This window comes from Corapipo altera, unplaced genomic scaffold, assembly GCF_003945725.1.
Source record: "Corapipo altera isolate COAL_440 unplaced genomic scaffold, ASM394572v1 0, whole genome shotgun sequence".
NCBI lineage: Eukaryota > Metazoa > Chordata > Aves > Passeriformes > Pipridae > Corapipo > Corapipo altera.
The window spans coordinates 88,060,858-88,080,731 of record NW_020884872.1 but is presented as its reverse complement, the minus strand read 5'-3'; the positions used below and the strand labels follow the sequence as shown (position 1 = coordinate 88,080,731).

Below are 19,874 nucleotides of genomic sequence, written 5' to 3'. Positions count from 1 at the left end.
TCCAGCTCCTGGGATCATCCTCTGGGACAAAGTATGTCACCAAATGCAAGATGGAGAAAGGAGCATCTTACTCCTTTGCCTCCACCACTGAAACTGCTTTCAAGGATCTTTCCTCAGGGGAAAGCCTCACAAACATCTATACCCCCAAAACATCCTGATACTCTCCTGGTGGGTGTTCTGAGCAGTAGACTTGTCTAGGCACCTATGGGGCTGTGATACTTGTTGCTGGACAGACCAAGTGGCTTTACTGAGCCTTCCTTTGTGTACATTATAAAAAAAAAGGTGCATGCAAGCCTGGAAAAGCCACAGATCATCCTGTAGGCATAGAGGTCATGCTTCCCCAGCAGCATCCGTCTCAGTTTTGTTGGTACTGTGGCAGTGGGCTTAAAAATGGAGGTTGCATTGCAGCCCTGCCTGTCCCTGTGCTGGTAGGGCACACCAACATGGCAAGCAGGGATGTTGGAATTGATGTAGGACCCCAGGACATCAGTGTGGAGATGTGGGGAGATTGTGCATGTATGGAGACCAGCAGCAAGCATTAGAGTAGTGCACAGCTCCAGGCAGGATCCAGCCCAGGCTCATCAATGGTCCTGAAGCATCTCTATACTCTCCAGTATTGCCATTTGCCAGGGATTTCTGCTCACAAATGTTAAATTATGTATAGTTTTTATAAGGGATTTTTAATAAGGATTTTTCTAAGGACGTGTAGTGATAGAACTAGGGGGCATGGCACTAAAATGAAAGAGAGCAGAGTTAGGTTAGGTATTAGGAAGATTTTCTTCACTGTGAAGGTGGTGAAGCACTGGCACAAGTTGCCCAGAGCAGCTGTGGATGCCCCACTCCTGAGACTGTCCATGACTAGGTTGGATGAGGCTTTGAGCAACCAAGTCTAATGGAAGGTGTCCTTGCCCATGTCAGAGGGTTTGGAATTAGATTATCTTGAAGGTCCCTTCCAACCCAAACCATTCTGTGATCGTGTGATTCTGTGATAAATTTGCAATTCAGAGACTCCTTTTCACCTGAAAGAGCATCTTCATGAAGAAACAGACAAGGTTGAAAGATGTTGCTGGAATATTTCTTCTTGCAGCTGGATCCTCTATAGCCTGCAGCTTCCCACCCTAATGCCCCTGTACATTCCCCCCATATGGCTATGAACCTCCTGCTGCTCAAAAGGGTGAGCGATTTCCAGCAAGAAGGGCTACAGAGGTAGTAGGGCTTCAACAAGGGGATGGGTTCATTTTCTGTCCCTTAGAGCTGTTCAGGTGCTACCACATCCTTGGCCAATACCCCAGGTGTTAAATACCAGGGATTATTCCATGACCCGCAGCCATTAGAGTCTGTTCTGAGCAGTTGTCCAAATGCTCCTTGCACTCTTCAAATCCCACCTCCAAACCCAGTGGTGCAGGCAGAGGAGCACGTCTAGCTCTATGTTCCTGGAAGAGCCTCCCTCACTGCCTTTCCACAAACCCGTGGGTCATGTTTGGCACAAGGAAAGGCTGCCCAAGCCTAGACCCTTTCCAGGCACAACAGATGCAGTCCAGAGTAAAGCCTGGGCACAGCCATTATCTGCCCTTGCATCCACACCAAGTATATTGACACAGGGAGTAGGGCTTGAGTGAAGCTGGGCATGGCCCCAGGTGATCACAAATCACCTGTCTTGAGCTTAAAGTCAGGACAAGAAGGACAGACACCACTTAGAAGGTGACTGTACCATGACTTCTCCTGTATTTTGAGCAGAGTTCCTGGTTGACTTTGAAGGAAGGAGGCTCCCTTTTATTGCTCTTTACTTCTGCAGTATCACCAAAAAATTTCAGTCACCCAGGTCCACAGAGGGTTTCAGGCCCCTTCATTCTAGACTGGAGCTTAGAACCATCTTGTGTGATAACAGTGCAAATAAAAAGGTGTGTTTTGCAGCATTCAAGAGCTAAAATGACATGATTTATACCTAAGTAAGAGCCTTGGTAATGTTTCATAGCATTAAAATCCAACCCCACCTTTCTTAGCAGGAAGGAAAAAAGACAGTAGCCCAGATTCAGGCAGGGAGTTACCAGGTCAGAGTTAAGCTTCTAGGCAAAACCTCAGCTCTGAGTTTCCTGGTCCTTGAGTGTGTTCTTGCCTGAGTTTTCGCATTTACAAATGCACGCTGGTGCATTCAAACCAGAACACCTTTCAGCTCCTGGCCTCACCCCACAGGACCTCAATACAGTTCCTTGCACATCCCAGGGAACACTTTGCACAGAGCAGGAGGATCCTTCCAGCCACCCCTTTGCCCAAGAAGTCATCAGGGCTCTGCACAACGAGGACTTGAAACTGCAGCTTAACTTGTAGCAGAGATCTTCATGAGTACCATGAAAACATTTTACATGGGCAAATACTGATAGAACAAGAGGGTATGGTTTTAAACTTAAAGAAGGCAGATTTATATTAGCTATTAGGAGGAAATTCTTTACCGTGAGGGCGATGAAGCACTGGAATATGTTGCCCAGAGAAGCTATGGATGCCCATCCCTGGAAGTGTTCAAGGACAGGTTGGATGGGGTTTGGAGAAACCTGGTCTAGTGGAAGATGTCCCTGCTCATGGCAGGGGGTTTGCAAACAGATGATCTTTAAGGTCCCTTATAACCCAGGCCATTCTATGATTCTACAGTGTCATGGTCTGGGGCAGACCCCAGGGGTGCAGGAGGACGCATCTTTGTGGCGTGGGGACGTTGGGGGAGCGCGGCACTTGCGGTGTCACCGGGCTGGAGGTACCACACACACACTCACACACACTCGCACACCCACACCCACACCGGGGGCTGGCTGTATCCCGGCTCCTCCCCCGCTAAGAGGCTCAGCCAGGGCAGGCGCTGCCCTCGCTCGGTGCCGGAGGTAGCGCGGCTCCGCGTCGGGCACAAGCGCTCCGTCCCCCACGCCGTCCCTGGCCATGCCCTGCTAAGGTAAGGCGAAAAAGGGGCAGGCGGCACCCGGGGGAGCCAGGCTGGGGGCTTGGAATGCTCTGGGTGGGGTGCAATGGGTGCAGCGGGGGTGTGATGGGGTGCGGTGCGATGCGGTGGGGAGCGGTGAGGCGCGGTGGGTGGGATGGACGGGGAGTGCCCCCGCCGGGGCTGCGAGCAGCGGGTCGGATCAAACCCGGGGAAGAGGCTGGGCTCGATGGGAGGGGGGAGACGACTCGACCAGAGACTTGCCAGCATTGACCAGCAGCCCCGAGCCAGCTCGGCTCCTGCAGCACGGATTACCGGCTCGGTAATTTCTAGCTGCTGCTTAATTTGGCTGGGATCACCGAGCAGTGAGCTGGAGTGAAGGGCGGAGGGCATTGTCCTCCTGTACTGCGCTGTGCAGCCCCCTACCCCCCCACACTTTGCTCCACAGCCCTTCCATATTCAGGGATACCTCTGGAAGTGCTTGAGGATGGGGAGAGGCTGTTGCTGTACTAGCGATGGCACAGGACTCCCGGTGTCCTCCCAATCTACCTCACCTTCTCCCTGCTCTCACCCGGCGCCAAACACATCATTTAAATGGATAACAGCCTTTCTCAGGCAGGAGTTTTCTCTGGCTTCAGTGTAGCACAGCATGTGTCCGTGCTGGTTTCGGTGGCCTGTCCCCTAGGTCACACTGGTGTTGGTAAGCAGATCCCAGGACTTTCCCAGGCTGTTTAAATTATTAGGACCATCCTTGGACAGGGACTGAAATGGGATAGGCAATTCCCACAAACCAATTTGCATTTTGCTGCCTGCTTTTGGAGTATGGTGTTTTGTACATGGGTTGTGCTGGACCAGCTGAGCTCTGTACCAAAGAAAGGTACAGACTTTCCTAGGATAGTTACATTTACATTATCCTAAGGAAAGTGGAACTGGCATCTCTTAGCATCTCTGGGAAGACTGGGATGTATGGTGGAAGACCTATCATGTAGGCAACATGGAGGGAGAGTTTGAAATGCAACAGGCCAGTGAGTCTAACATGGTCTGTTTGCCCCCCGGGATGCTAAATTTCCCCTGTAAAAGGAACTGGCAGGAGCTAGAGGATCTTCTTACAGCCCCAGGCAGTTGGTGTGAGAGTGCTTCTCTCCATAGTCTGGACAAAAGGATGTCCAACAACCAACCCTATGGGGTTAACCTGTGCATTACATCAAGATGTCAAGGACATAGCTTGTGTTCCAAGCTGACTACTCACACCTCCTCCACTATAGGATTCTGTGGGTCCTATCTCTCTTCCCATGAGATGAGGGATCACAAGGTCCCAGCACTGGTAGTGTGAAGGTGTGGGATGGTTTTGCAGCTTTGGACTCTTTGCCAATGCTTCAGTCAAAACCTGCATCCCTGTGAGACCCTGTGAAGTCTCCCCCCTACCCTATGCCTAAACTGTCCCAGAGATAACTAAAGGGCAAACAGAGCAAAAACCAGGACAGCACTTCCCTTCTGTTTGTTGATTGCCAAAATGGTTTTGACCTGTGGTTTTGCAATCTCTGAGCCCTGACAGTTTCCAAATACATGTGTCTAAATTGTGTTTAACATTTAAGTTTTTGTGATGACCTGGTGACAGCAAGCTTTGAGCTTCTGTAAAACTAAGATGTAGGACCAAAGTCTCTTCTTGGGCTTTTTGGGGCGGAACTGGAGTAACTTCATTAAGTTACAGTATCTCCCCACTGATACCAATATCTGTGAGATCTGAATCCTGCCCAGGGATGAACCTCTTTCACAAAGTAATATTATTTCTAACTCATTTCCCCTTCTCAGAGCAGCCAATTCATCTTGCTCACTATTAAGTTTTCATGGACCAAGGGCTGCTGTACAGTATTTCTGTCTTACGCTTGCTAACTTGTGACTTCGCAATCCTTGGGTTGCCATGGAAAGGATTATGCTGTGATTAATGAAGGCATTGTCAGCTCATAGTTTTTTTCAAAGCCTATCCTGGAGCTGCAGAGAACAGCTTCCAAGCCTGGTGGAAAGAGGCTGACAGGAGAGGCAGCTTCAGGCACTCAGTCCTGGGCACATTTTTGGTTGTCTGCACCAAGACAGTGCTGTCAGGTAGCAGTTGCTGCCTCCACTCAGTGCCACATCAGCTCTACCAGTCCCTTTTGAGGATGACAGGAGGAACAGGGGCTTTTATTGTTCTCTTGGGGCAGAGCTAGATTTTTGTGGCTCCCAAAGCAGACTAGGACAAGTGTCACTGTACCAGGAGTCTGGCAGGATGTGGAGACAGTGTGTAAGGGAGCTTTGCACTGTGAAACCCTCCTCTCTGCTAGGCAACATGCAAGGAGAACCTGATATGGGATGAGCTGATGTGTTTGTGACTTTCTGGCTCCCCAGCAAAGTGCTAGGTAGAACCAGAAAGCTTATCAGGACAGAACTGCCCCATCAGTGTCCATGTTTATGCTGTCCATCCAACCCCAGGTAGACCCCACCAAACCCCACTGCACCTGGAGCTGTGCACTGAGCCCCTGCTCTGAGTCGTAGAATCACAGAATCATTACGGTTGGAAAAGCCCTCTGAGATCATGAAGTCCAACTGTTAACCCAGCACTGCCAAGCCCACCACTAAACCATGTCCCCAAGTGACACATCTACATGTCTTTTTAAATACCTCAAGTGCTTGACCAGCCTTTCTGTGAAGAATTTTTCCTAATATCCAGTATAAAGTTCTTGCAGTCAGGAAACTAGGAGAGAGCAGAGTGCAGCTGTGCCTACTTCACAAGGGGAGTGCAAAATATAGAAATCCAGTGAAAAATAGGCATTTGAAGTAGACTGAGTACCAAATAAAAATATAAAAGTTCAAAATCCAAAGCAAAAAATCCCTGTGAACCCCTTCATTTCTGGGCACCATTGGGTGAGTTCTCCCCAGACCTGCCCAGCCTGAGCAGCTATGGAGCAACTTCAACCTCAGCCCAGCTGGGATTTGAAAACTGCATGCTTGGTCCCATTGTCAGCCTCAGAGCAGTCACAGAAAATCACTGAGCTCTTCTTGGACCTCAGTCCCAGAAAGTACCTTTCATGACATGTTGGTTCAGCTGCTGCCATCCCTTTTCCTGCATTTAACCTGTTGTAATAACCCAGTGCTTGCCTGGGGCGCGGGTGACCTGAAAGCAGTTTCACATGCATGAAAGGAGTTCAGACTTATATTGTAGACTGACAGGTGCCTGAGGTTGGGTAGAGATTTCATTGCAGTTGTTGCTGCACAGTCAGCACGTTTATGATGTGTGGAGGAAGGAAGACTTGCAAGAGGACATGCCCAAAGTTATGCTGAGTCTTGGGAGAATTGAGACTGTGAATCCTGGTTTTGACCTCTTTTCCCATCTGACACTGGCTTGTATGGTGAGAGTTATGCCTGGAGGAGGGCTTCACCCCAACAGACAAAGCCACTCTCTGCAGCTGTTCCTGACTTTGGAAATGGGAAGATAAATCTGGGATCATGGCGGAGCTGGAGAGAGGATGGGGACAACATGAAGGTTGGCAAGGGAGGATAAATAGAAAATGGCAGGTATCTACAGTGCCTGGATGTCTTCATGTAATGTAAAGACTTTAGGAATATTATAGAATCATTTTTGGTTTGGGTTGGAAGTGACCTTAAAGATCAACTCGTTCCCACCCACCTTGCCTTGGGCAGGGATACCTTCCACTAGACCAGGTTGCTTAAAGCCCCATCCAGGGTGACTTTGAACATTTCCAGAGATGGGGCATCCACAGCTTCTCCAGGCAACCTGTTCCAGTGCCTTACCATCTGTATGATTTAGTCTCATTGGGCTTGCAGGTTGCAGCTGTGAAACACCTTCCACCTAAGAGGGCTTTGGAAAGGCTGAGCAGGATTCACCTGCCCAACACACTGAGATACAGGGAAAAGGTGCTTTGAGGGTGCTCTGAGGTGACCTTGGATGTGCTAGATTGGGACCAGGACCCATCTATAAGGACCAAGCCCTTCTTTGTTCCTGCTCATATCTGTAATTGTCCAGAGAGCAAATTCCATTTTTCTGCTGACTTATTTCAATCAAGATAAATCTAGTAAATCTAATTAAAAAAAGTTCATCTGGGTAGAATTCTGAGAAAGGAGAGATGGTCAGAGGTTTGGAACACTTTCCACAGGAGGCAGACAAAGACTTCAGCTTAAAAGAGATGGAAAGAATGCAAGTTAGAGATCCTGGAAGATTATGTTTGCATGGTGAATTCAAAAGGAGGACTTTCCATAATTTTCCTTGGAAATACAAAAACTAGGGAGCATCTAATAAAGATTATAGGGAGCAGGCTCAAAGAAAAAAAAGAGTTCACACAACCTGGCATCTGTGGTACTCCTTATGTCAGGATCCTGGTGATCCTAAAGGTGTTGATGGGTTAAAAAAGCACAAGTTCATTTATAGAAAGCCTCTCAAAAACTATAAAATAAATATATATTAAAGGGAAAAAAACCCTACCCTTTTTTGGCTCTAGGATTTCTTGAGCTGCAAATTATTAGCGTCTGTGGGAATATTACAGAGTAATGCCACTACATCTTCACCCTGCTTTTGTATTGCTCCTTAGGCATCCTCTGGCAGAGAAGTACAATGGATGGGGAACCCACAGGCTGGATCCAGTGTGGGCTATTTTGTGTGGAGTTCAACTCACCAAAAAGTTACTCATTCCCTGAGTCCTCCTTGAAACAATTCTTCTGAGGTAGCCTCACTGCACTTCTTAGTTTTCTTGGAGAAGATAAGATGTCAGCTCATCACATTAGTAACAGTGCGATGTATTATGTGGGTTGAGGAAAATAAAACAAAACTTATTCCCTTGTTTTTTCACTGAAAATATCTTGGTGCCAGCAAATACAGAGAGGATCTTAATGGGATTTCTTGAAGGTTCTGTATCAGATTTCCTTTATGCTAGTAGAGAAATGCCACAAAGATAGCGATCAGCTAGATCTCTGCTAGAAAGGCTGGGGTTTGCATGTGGATTCCTGTGATTTCCAGAGCTGACCCATGCTCTTGTTGGTGTGAGGCTTGCTCTGCAAGTCATTTTTCATGTGCCCAGTGTGTTGGTGTACAGGAGTTGATGACAGGAGAAGAAAATGCTTTGCCTCTTGGTGGTACTGAGTTCCCAGTCTGGGCAAAGTTCCCACTGAGCTCAGTGGGTTCTAAGAGCTTCACAATGACAGTGGGTCTGAAAGGGAAGGGAGCATCCACAAACCACAGGTAGGGTCCTCTTCCCTGCCTGAGGCTGGGGGGACAGAGGTACAGCATGTGCATGTTGTAGTGAGTTGGAAGGAGCCCTTCAAGCCCATCTACAGCACATCAAACTGCTGCCTCCCACGTCTGAACCTTTGGGTGTTTTCCAGCATCAGTGGAGGTTGCCATTACATCGTGCTACCCCAGCTATTTCTGTCCTGCTTCCTCTCATCCCTCAGCTTTGCTGGATCAGCGCCATCAAGGCCAGCAGATTTACCCTGGGCTGAGATGAACTCCAGAAACCACACACACACGCTGGCTTTCTCTCTCCTACAGTCCACAGAGTTTCGGTCTGGAGAAACAAAAGGGTAGTTATTTCATCCATAACTTCTGTGTAAGGACCTTCCTCAAGCCCATGAAGAATCTGCATGCACAAGGCTGACAGAGCAGGGAAGATGATTGTCATTTGCTCTTCAGCTCCTCTGCTCAGCTTCTTGGCTGTCTTTAGTTCAGATGGAACATTAGAGCCAGGAGAACCCGAATTTCTGTAGTCTGTTTTTTTGGAAGTAATGTCCAGGAAAAGATAAACATAACTGTCTTTATGTATTTTTGGGGTTTTTTTCTTTGTATGTTAGAGAACTGCAAGAGCCTGGTGTAGCCTTTGCCGTAGACATGAGAAGACATTGTATTGGTGGAGTTACTGAAAGCCCCCATGAGCTCTCAGTGGTGTTACCAATACACATCCCAAACACACCCCCAGGCTGGGCTGCTGGTACAACTGCATCCCTGATCCAAAAAAAAAGCAGGGACAACAGTCTCCACCAGTCCTTTAGGATTTCCTTTCATTTCTGCAGGCTCTGAGAGCTACCAGCTCTTTCAGAGTACTTGAGGTGCCAAGACACAGGGATCAGGAGCCCCAGCAGGAACTCTTAGATCTTTTGTGTAATTCAGTAAAGCAGTACACAGAGACTTGTAAACAATTAATGAACAGGTCAGCCCAATATGTTGTCATGCCAGAGAGGTCTGTCAGAGCAGGTATTCCGCAAGGACACCATCCCTCCCACGGGAAGTATTTCTCTTCTCCAGCACAAGACAAGGGAAGCTTTGCCTGGTGATGCCACCAGTGCTTGTGGGTGATGAAGCAGGTCCTTATCATAGAATCATAGAATCATTAAGGCTGGAAAAAGACCTCTAAGATCATCAGGTCCGACTATTAACCCAGCACTACCAAGACCACTGCTAAACCACATCCCTAAGCACCAAATCTACATGTTTTCTTTATGGGAATGAGAGTTTCTGAAAGCGCAATTTTGGTACTTCAGAAAGGCACTGGGATGTTGCTTTCTCCATTGCTAAATGTCATGGCTGCACTTAGAACATCAGAGAGGAGACAAGAGAGCATGCAGTGATCTTGGCCAAATGATGGAGTAAATCAGGACTGCGGTTAATTCAGGTTAATTATACCAGTACAGATTAGGTTGATGGGTAACAGAGGGTAAAAGCTGTTAGGGCAACCTTATTGCTCTTAGAAATAACCCTCTGGTTCTCCCCCAGTGCCCTGTTATATCTGGTTTTTTGTCTCAGAACAGACTACTCTCTGGAGTAGCAAAGCAGGTCCTGTCCTCCCAGCTCTGAGCTCAGCAGTCAGGGAAGATATTAAGTAAAAAGGGCTGTTAACAAAAGTCAAGCTTTTCGGGTGCAGCTGTGATGTCCCTCAGCCAAGGGAGGTCTCCAGAAAATACCAATTTTTTATGTGTAGCTAAGAGTAAATCGCAAACATCAAGTCACCCCTTTCTTCGTGGGGGTATCTCAAAGTACTGCAAAGAAGGTAGGAACAGAGAAGCTTGTTAAAACTGCAATAAGGACCTGATTAAAGCTGGCTTGCTCATCTAGTCTGATTTCCACAGGAAACAAGGCTTGTGTGGCCACTCTGCCCATCTCTTTAGATGTGTCACCTAATCGCAGTAGTTTGATGACCAAGTTCACTTTAAATTTGACAGAGCTGTAGCAAGGTAACAAAGTTCCTAGACACTTCCTGAAAAGACATGTGTAAGCATGCAAGAAATCTAGTGCCCTGAGGCACAATGATCTCCTGTTGGACACCAGAAATCCCAGGTGTGGTGAGAAAGCTGTTCAGGATGTCCCACCTGCAGGAAAGGCTTCTTAGGGGGGCTATGTCTTACTGACCATCTAGAAATCTTATTATTTGGAATTTTGTCATTGTAAATTAGGCTTTTGTTAGTGCTGCTCCTTGCAGAGGAAATTCTGTCTGTTTCTAGCTCTGCTATTTACCAGGTGGGAACTTGGCATGGAGTGAAGTCTCTTCACCTCCTGGAGACTCCAGTTCTTTTGTCCATCCAGGCTGTTTTGGGATGCAATGACTTTTACTTTATGTCTGTGCAACACCTAGCATATCACAGAATCATAGAATGGTTTGTGCTGGAAGGGACCTTAGAGGCTATCTCATTCCAACCCCCCTGCCATGAGCTGAGACATCCTCCACCAGGCCAGGTTGCTCAAAGCCTCATCCAACCTGACCTTGAACACTTCCAGGGATGGGATATCCATAGCTTCTCTGGGCAACCTGTGCCAGTGTTTTACTACCCTCACAATAAAGTGTTTCCTCCTATATCTAATGTAAATCTACCCTTTTATGTGCCCTTTAGTCTAACTCTGCTTTGGCAAAGACCTGTAGGCATGACCAGTTTAGACAGATGATGCCCTTTAGAGCACAGAGCATCCCATGCATTGAATAACACACAGGAACTCCATATGCCACTAAAAAGAGAAGAGCAGTAGATGGAGCAGCAAACAGCCCCTGTGACTCAGCTTCCCCAGCTGAAAAAATTAATATAACATTTTGCATGTGCAGCCAATGAGTCAGGGAGTGTCTGTCCCCCTCTCATCCGGGCTATTACAGGGCTAATGTCTCCCAGCACTTCCTGATGCTGCCCTGAGGCATCTAATGGTGATTGCACCAAAGGCACCCTGGAAGGGCAGAGCAGAGTCTCTACTTAATTTTACAGTTACCATTCAAGCAAAACAACCTCTGGAGTCAACAGAAGTCTCATCAGATAAAACAGGGCTGGTATCTTCTGATTTGAACTCACTTAATCCTAACAGTCCTTGGATTTGGAGGCTGACCCCAGCCTTTTGAAGGGCCACCTTGAATTTCTCCAGGATCATGAGAGATAAGAGGATAGTGTCAGGGCAGGTGGAAGAAGGATTTCACTAAAAATCCCCCCCAAGGGGTTCCTGGTGAGAAAAAAACCATCACAGGATTATAACAGCTTGCAGAAGTCCCACTCCAGCCAGCATTAATAGTACCAAAAGGAGAGAGACCACACAACCAAGGCCAGACCAGTAGGGACCAGCAAGAGTATAGGGTGAGGCAGCTGCTTATTAGGACAATTTAAGGATAGAGAAGAGCAGAGGAGCTGCTTTTATTAAAGACATTTTGATCTGGAGTCATAGGCACAGACTTGGGTGTCCTGGTTCTCCTGCATGACCTTGGGGAAAGTGACATCCTCCCTTCATGTCTCAGTTTCCCTCTGTGTGAAATGAGGATAGCATTGTCCCCTCCTACATAAATAGGCTGGGATTCATGAAGGAATAACGCAGCATAATATCTCACTGGGGTGGTTGCTAAAACAGTGGCTGGAGTAAAGACTCCCTTTAACAAACATTTCTATAGCAAAAAAGCAACAGTAGGTTAGTGATTAATTTATTGGTTTGAGATTAGTTCAGATCTTACCTCTGCTATACGTTATCTGGATGGTGGAAGGTTATCTACAGACTGTTTTAAAAGGGAGCACTTCATGGGACTTAGAAAGAATCCAAATACATAAATCCCTCCAAAACCACTTGAACAGCAAGTTCCAGTGTGCCACAAGACAAATCACCTGATGCCCCATAAATTTTGTTTTGGGACCCTGATCCCAGTCTGCAATAGAATCAGTGCTCCTTCTCTTGCCCTCTGTCTTGTAGTAAGGCCTGTGGTCTTGTAGGGTCATGAGACAGAAAACTTGGACAGCCAAGGAGATGATCCAGTTCAAGCTCCTTCACTGCATGGTCCAGTTATTCCTAAATGGAGGCAGGAATGTAGGATTGGCCACAGTGTACATCTAGGGGATATATATATCCTTCTATATAGAGAGTGTGTGTATAAATAAAAATATATTTAAAAATATTTAGATAGATAGATAGATTAGATAGATGTATGTAGAAATCTTCCTTTAGATTTCTGGCTCCCAAACCTTTGGAACAGGTTGCCCAGAGAAACTGTGCTTGCCCCACCCTTCTTGGATGGGGCTTTGAGCAACCTGGTCTAGTGGTAAGGTTCCATGCCCATGGTAGAGGCGTTGAAACAAGATTATCTTTAAGGTCCCTTACAACTCAAGTCATACTACGATTCTATGATATTTATGGAGTTTATCTCAGATAACAGACAGTCTTTGTAGGTGCCTAAGCAAAGGCACCTACAAAGGTGCCGAAGGACTACACCTGCAACTAAGCTAAGGGCTAATGTCTGTGGTTCCACTGCAGGGCTGGCAGAGCCTATGTGGCTCAGAAGGCTGCTACCTGTGGATACCTCAAAGGATTTTTGAACCTGGCCCAAAACAGGATGTTCCACACATGAGTCTCCTCCCAAATCCATGTATTCAATGTAAAACACATCAGGCTGAAGGCTGTGTGTATCCCTTGCTCTGTAAATGCCAGGGATCAACCAGCTCATGAAGGAGCAGGTCCATGGTGACCCTACCAACTGTGGCTAGTCTGTTCAGCCCAGGCTTGTTGAGGCTCTGTGGGCATAAGTAGGCGGGATCTGAGTTCTGATCTTGGCACAGTGCTGTGTGGACGTCCCAGTTTGCTCAGGACCAGCAAGAGGACTTCCAGTACAACCCATCACTGTGCTACTCCAAGGAGAATAGTCTTGAAAGCATGTTCATCTCTCATATCACCCCCAATTTCAAACATAGGCTTTACTCATAATTTGTTTGTGTCATGTGCCAGGCCCTCTATGTAGACTCTAGTAAGTCTTGGAAGTTCATCTACAGGTAAAGAAGAGATTAAAACAGTTGCAAAGACTGTTTGGCCAACCTGTAAGTGCAGCATTTTTTCTAGATCAGCTCAGCCTGCTGGATCTGGATTATGATGAAATTACACCTGACCTCCTTGCAAAAGGATACTTTATTTGATTAATTATTGTGACTGTTGAAAAATACTCCATCACTGGTAGAGGCTGGTGCACAAAAGGAAATTGCCCTCATCGGGAGGCTGTGTTGAGCACTCTGCAGAGAGTTGGGATCGGATGCCACCGTGGTCCATTGTTCTGCTTTAACTACTTGAAAGCACAGTAAGGGAGAAAAGGTCAGGTCTTTTGTTCAGCTTCTCTACCTACTGGGCTTTTCAGGGAGATCAAATGAAGGGCAAATCTATTGAACTTCCTACTGAAGGCTTAAAAAATTGATGCCCATTTCCTGACCACTCTCAGGTGAACAGAGGCTACACATCGATTCTCTAACTTTCCAGAGGAGGGAGTTTTCTGTGGTTTCTTGCTTTAATGTAACCTTTTTGGCTCATTCAGTTGAGATGTCTCTTTCCATGGCACTCCTACCAAAACCCTCCAAAGAGAGGTTTGGGGACCAAACCCTCAGAGTCAGCCGAGCAGTCTTTTGACATATTCACAGCTGCTCAGGGATGAGAATAAGGAGGGGACAGGGAACTGAAACCAGTCACCTCAGGCTTCTTCTATAACCTATGGACAGAAATAATGCTGACTTTTACAACAGATGGAATGAATCATGCCTTGGAAGCATTAGTTTGTCCCCATAGCCCTGGAGGTGATCTTAGAGAATCATAGAATGATTTGGGTTGGAAAAGACCTCTACGATCATTGAGTCCAACCCTTAACCCAATACTGCTGTGATCTGTGACATGGCCAGGAGGAAAGGAAATGTTCAGGCATTGCTTTGCACCATTCCTAGGTAGTAAGTGCATCACCAAATGGGTTCTTGCCTTTGTGGAAGCTTTTGCTTCTGTCTTGATCTCTGTTTAAAGTCACATCCTGAGGTCCGCAGTGTTTTAGGGTTAGCTTTTATGTTAATTAGTTTTTCACCTATGAAGACATGGTGTGAACTCAGTGTTGCATGCTCCCATCAGTATAGCTAAACACATATGTGGTGTCAGCCCCTCTGGGGAACTGTCTGTCTTGTCCTAATCTGAAATATAAAAGAGTTTGGGTAACTTTGTTAGGAGACTGGTACTGACAAAGCAGAGGAATAAATGAACCACAGAGAGCAATGAAAGTGCTCATAGGGCTGGAGCACTTCTCCTATGAAGACAGGCTGAGAGAGTTGGGATTGTTCATCCTGGAGAGGAAAAGGTTCTGAGGACACCTTAGAGCACCTTCCAGTACCTAAAGGGACTGCAAGAGAGTTGGAGAGGGACTTTTAACAAGGGAGTGATAGGACAAGGGGGAGTGGTTTCAAACTGAAAGAGCGTGGAGTTAGATTAGATAGGAATAAATTCTTCACTGTGAGAGTGGTGAGGCACTGGAAGAGGTTGCCCCAAGAAGCTGTGGATGCCCCATCCCTGGAAACATTCCAAGTCAGGTTGGATGGGGCTTTGAGCAACCTGATCTAATGGAAAGTGTCCCTGCCCACGGGAGGGAGAGTTGGACCAGATGACCTTTAAAAGGGCCCTTCCAACTCAAACTATTCTATTATTCTAAACAAGCTGTGAGATTCTGCATCTGGAGTTGAGTCTTCATGGTCCTTTCACTGACCATTGCAATGCTTTGCAAAGGCAAACAGGATGGCACAGCCTGCAGCTGTCATAGGGGGCTGTGATTAATTGATGCAGCTCATGGCAGAGGAAGACACAGAGTATCACATTCCTTTCCCTCACTGTCTTTTAAAACTCTTTACACCCAGTCTCAGGAGAGACCACCTCAGCATTTCATGGGGTACAGCTGGTGGAAATCAGCACATTTTTACCAAAGTCAGTTTATCTCAATTGTTTCATACTGCTGGGGGTCTGGTCATTGAGATTTTTAGCTGGGTCAAAAATGTTTGCACTTTTAGCTGATCCACAGTCAACCTGACCAATGAGAAGAGCTCAGCATGTGGTTTAAGTGTTTAATTTTCAGGGAGGAACCAGATTTTTCATATTTTTCAGCTCTGCCTGATGTCTTTTGAAAATTAGTCTCTGATTTTGGCCACTGAAGTCTTTGGCTGGAAACTCTGTGTACTGCACAGCCCCTGACACTGCTCTGTCACTCATGTTGAGTAGATTACACCCTATTTGTTGGTGGTTTCAGTTACGAGCCTCATTTCCCTCGGTTTCAGTTGCACTTGCAGAATGACAGACTGCAGTGTGCATTAGCACTGCACTTTCTTTCCTGAGCTACCTGCAAGGAAAAAAAACCCGCAATGTACAGAAGTACAAAGTATCTGTGTATGTAATGCATATGTAATGCATCTGTGTCTTACATTGGGCTGTTTTATTACAAAAAGCCACGGTGGTGCCTGCAGTCTTTTCACCCTGTAGTTATTTGGCTAATCAATTAGCAGGTTGTCTGTGTTCTTTTGTGTAGGAAAGGTTCTCTGTACTTCAAGCAGCTTGAATTTTCTGGGTTTGGAGTTTGCAGATCTGCATCCCTTTTTGTAGCAACAAAAAAACCCCAACACAAACAAACAAACCAAAAAACCCCACAGTAACAGACTAGCAGGTCTTCCCTGGGAACAGCATCCGCCCACCAGAAGGAAAAGCCTGGCGGGAGTACCCTGTAATCTAATTAGTACCTAATGCTGTGTCTTTCATCACTGTAAGGCTGAGTGTTACAGGAATAGCTAGAGAAAAATCTGCAAACTTGCAGGCTATTGTTTAGTTGCACAGTGTTGCACACCAAGGAGTCCTTCTGAAAATCCAGGGCTTCCCAATGGATCTTTATCCCCCTGCTATCACATATACCTCTACATCTCAGCTTTCAGCTATACTTGAGTCTCTCTTTTTCCCTCAGTTGTCCAGGAAGTTGTCCCCACCTGCTGCTGGTGGGGAGGCCATTCTTTAAAACAAAATACACCTCTTGTTCTCCTGCTACCAGCAGTCTCTGCAAATCTGGTGGCCACAAAAGGTCTGATCCAAAGGCTGTAGGAAAGGCTTTTCATGACCTTCAGTTAGCTTGGGTCAGAGTTTTTCCAGGAAAACATGCTCTGTGCTGATCGCTTCACAGTGTATGCAGAGCCCACAGACAAGCTGTGTCATGGATGCACTGGTCACATGAGAAATGGTAATTCCAATGTTTCCTGAAGCTTACTGCAATTGTGACCTGCCTTGCTGAGGTTAGAGCTTCCTCACATTCCTCACATCATTTGTCAGCATGACCTCAAGATGATCCTTCTGTGCGGAGGCGGCAATTAAGACATAAACAAGGGAACTTTCTCAGCACGGTGGCAGGCAGCATGTGGCCAGGTGGTTCTTGCTGTGTCCCCACATCCCTGCCATGAGAGTATCATACTGTTTGCTCACTAGTAAAAACTCAGGGTGTGCTCCCCTGTGTAGAAAAAAAAAACAACAAATACTCTGGGTAAATTCCTGTTGCCATTGAATTCAGGGCAATACTGTTGCGTTTCATGGGAATGCATCTTTTCTCTACATTAAAAGAGAGAACAGGAAACAGAACCAGGAAAATGGATTTTACTTTTCTGGAGGAGTTGGAAATGATCATTTCTTCTTGCAAGGATGAAGATACCATGGGAAGGGAAGGTGTTAAGTGAATGGTCATTACCATGAACATTTCAGTCCAAAGCTCAGATAGGGGAAATGAAGGACATCATAGAATCATGGAATGATTTGGGTTGAAAGGGACCTTCAAGATTATCTAGTTCCAATCCCTCTGTTATGGGTAAGGACACCTTTCACTAGACCTGGTTACTCCAAGCCCCATCCAGTACCTCAGCACCCTCACAGGGAATTATTTCCTCATAATATCTAATCTAAACCTGCCTTCTTTCAGTTTAAAGCCATTCCCCCTTGTTCTGCCTTTGCATGCCTGTGCCGAAAGTCCCTCTCCATCCCTCATTTTAAGCAGCATCCTGGTAGCTGAAGCACCCATCTTTAAGCAAGACTCAAAGTCAGGGCTCTCCTCCACCAAGGTGGTGGTTTAGCTCATTACCCACCTCTCAGCAAGTCCTGAATGCCCAACCTTCACATATGCTTTGAAGGAAAACCTGACCAAAGGGGAGAACTTTCTTTTTTATGCAAAAAGAAAGCAAAATGGGATGCTACAGCCCAAGGAGACAGGGATATCCCAGGCAGCAATGAATGGCAGAGGATCAGACTTATCTGAGATTTACCCAAGATGGGCCCAGAAACCATGACAGGTGGTGTGAAGTTCTTACTGTGAGAGCCTGAGTATCTGGTTCATTGAAAAGCAAAGTGAGAAATCATGGGAGTAGACTGTGAGGCCCTTCACAGTCAGCAGATACCAGGCACTGAATATCTGACAAACCAGTTGACACAGGTCATACCATGGAAAGGGCTCAGTCTGTTACTAAAGTGAGGGTACATGCCTCTAGTAAAGAGTCTTCCAGACATGATGGATCATCCTGGCTTCCCTCCACTCCATACCCTGGTTGTCACTCCAAGTCAAGTGGTGGATGAGACAGTGGCATGAGGGAAGTGCAGGTGCAGCAGTGGTGTAAAACACTGCCTTGTGGGTCCATCTGTGTAGTCAGTTGTGGTTGGCAAGGTACGACTGACCTCAGTTGGGAAACTGAGGATAAATACAGAGGAGGAGAAGATACTTGCATCGTTTTAAATACTAAGAATGATTTGAGCTTTGGAGCTAATTACCTAGAGAAGGTTGTCTCTGTCGAGAGCTTGCTTGTTGATCAAGGGACGATAACTTATTAGGCAAGAAGAAGATGGATGGCTGCCATATTCTGACTAATGTCTTCTGACCTGAAAGCTCTGGTTCTCATTTGGGGCTCTAGGAAGAATGCAAAAATACAGACTGTCATATCTTCCCAAACATGAAAACTTATAGATGGACAAAGACTAGGAGTGGTATGTAGTGACATTGTCTTCTTCATCTCTGCTCACTATCATACACAGTCAATGGTTAGAGATCCAAAAGACTGGGAGTTTTGTTGGTTTAACCTTATTCAAAAGCCACTGTTTTTCTTCCTGATCTGAATCCTGCTTTTGGTAAAGACAAAGGCGCTTGTCTCTGAGGGTGTAGGTCTGACCTTTTTATTCACCATTTCTCAGACAAACAGTGAAATACACTGAAAAATCCTTAATCCTTCTCAGCTCCCTTGCTGGAGGGCAGAAGGTGAAAGCAGTAGTGTGCAGAGAGCGTTGGTGTATTAAATCTCTTTGGTCAGCTAGGTTGACACATTTCTGCCAGTCAAGTGACACAGACAGAAGGCGAATGAAGTTCTCCCAGTTTTTTTCACACTGTTAAGTTCACAGGGTGTTCTCCAAAAGGCAGGCTCTCCACCAAGCTGGGTGCAGATTGGGACAGGCATGGAATGTGAATGCGTGCACCCCATAAATTAATTATTCATTTTCTTCATTGCATTTGCATTCAGGAAAATCGTATGGTATGTGGAACTTCAGGAGAAAGGAATAGATTTTACATTTAGAAAGAAATACCTGAATTTATTCTAACAAATGCTTAATGAGCATGTGCTCTGGAGGATTAGCACTGTGGAGTGATCCCCCCGGAAGTATGGCCAGTCATGTGGTTGGACTCCCGTCCTGAAGTGCCAACAAGGAGCACAGAAATGCCAGTTAAAGAGATTAGAGTAGCAACACCCTTCTTTGCAATTGCAGGACAATGGCTTTGTTCCTCAGACCTTCTCCTCCAAAGTCAAGCTCTGTCAGATTCCTCTTGTATTTAGGATCTTTTCAGAACCAGGAAAGCCATGGTAGAGGTCATCGTGATGGAGACCCCATACTGAAGCACTCCTCGACTTGACTGGTGACCACAGCTTGCAAGCAAGTGATGTGTATAGTTCCATGTCATATATCACTCTGCATCCAGAAGTAGATTAAAGCCCCTTCAGCCTCACCCCACTGCCTCCTTCAGATGTTCTGTTCAGATAATGTTTAACTAGTGATGGCCAGAAAACTGCAAAATGAACCAAATTTACAAAACTTTCCAGAGGGTTGTCTTTGTGCCTTTGTGTTATGTGTGTGATTTGGGAGAGATGCTAGGTACATTTTGTTTAGCCCAGCTCGTTTCCCATGCCATCTGTAGAGCTTCACACAGGAGATGAAGGTGGAATTCCAGTGCCCTACACACCTGCCAGCAAGGGTCACGGGGTCCAGATGGCTGTTTTGTTCCACTAGGACCCCCATGAATTAGTAGGCAGCTGATCTCCCTGGTGCTCAGACAAGCCCAATCCTTCTTACTGATCCCTGTGGGAAGAACAGGGAGGCGAGTCTGCTCCTTCACCTGCTCTTCCCTTTTGGGGTGTTCCCAGCTGAGCAATCCATGGGGAAAGCTGACTTTCTGTTGTGTACAGAAACACTGTGCACTTGCAAACTCCCTTGCAAAGGCTTCATGAGGGGACTGACAAAGCATAGAACAAGAGCAAGCCTGCTGGCTTAGGCTGAAGGCTAGACTTTCAGAAAGCAAAAATAAAAACCCCACAAAAGTAAAAATAAAAAACCCCAAAAGACTCAGGGCACCAAAGTCCTGTTTAAAACCAGAGTGGACTGGGTACACAAATACCC

At 46.3% G+C, this 19,874-nt stretch overlaps 1 protein-coding gene across 4 annotated transcripts in view; it reads left to right on the top strand.

The window, feature by feature from the left end:
- The first annotated feature begins 2,844 nt into the window (after window positions 1–2,844).
- The window catches only part of MYO7A (myosin VIIA), a 101,280-nt gene continuing 84,250 nt past the window's right edge, over window positions 2,845–19,874 (top strand). For all 4 annotated transcript variants that reach the window (XM_027669021.1, XM_027668868.1, XM_027668944.1 and 1 more), the window contains exon 1: window positions 2,845–2,938. The gene's annotated coding sequence lies outside the window, so the exon portion shown is untranslated. The remainder of the gene's footprint in view (window positions 2,939–19,874) is intronic.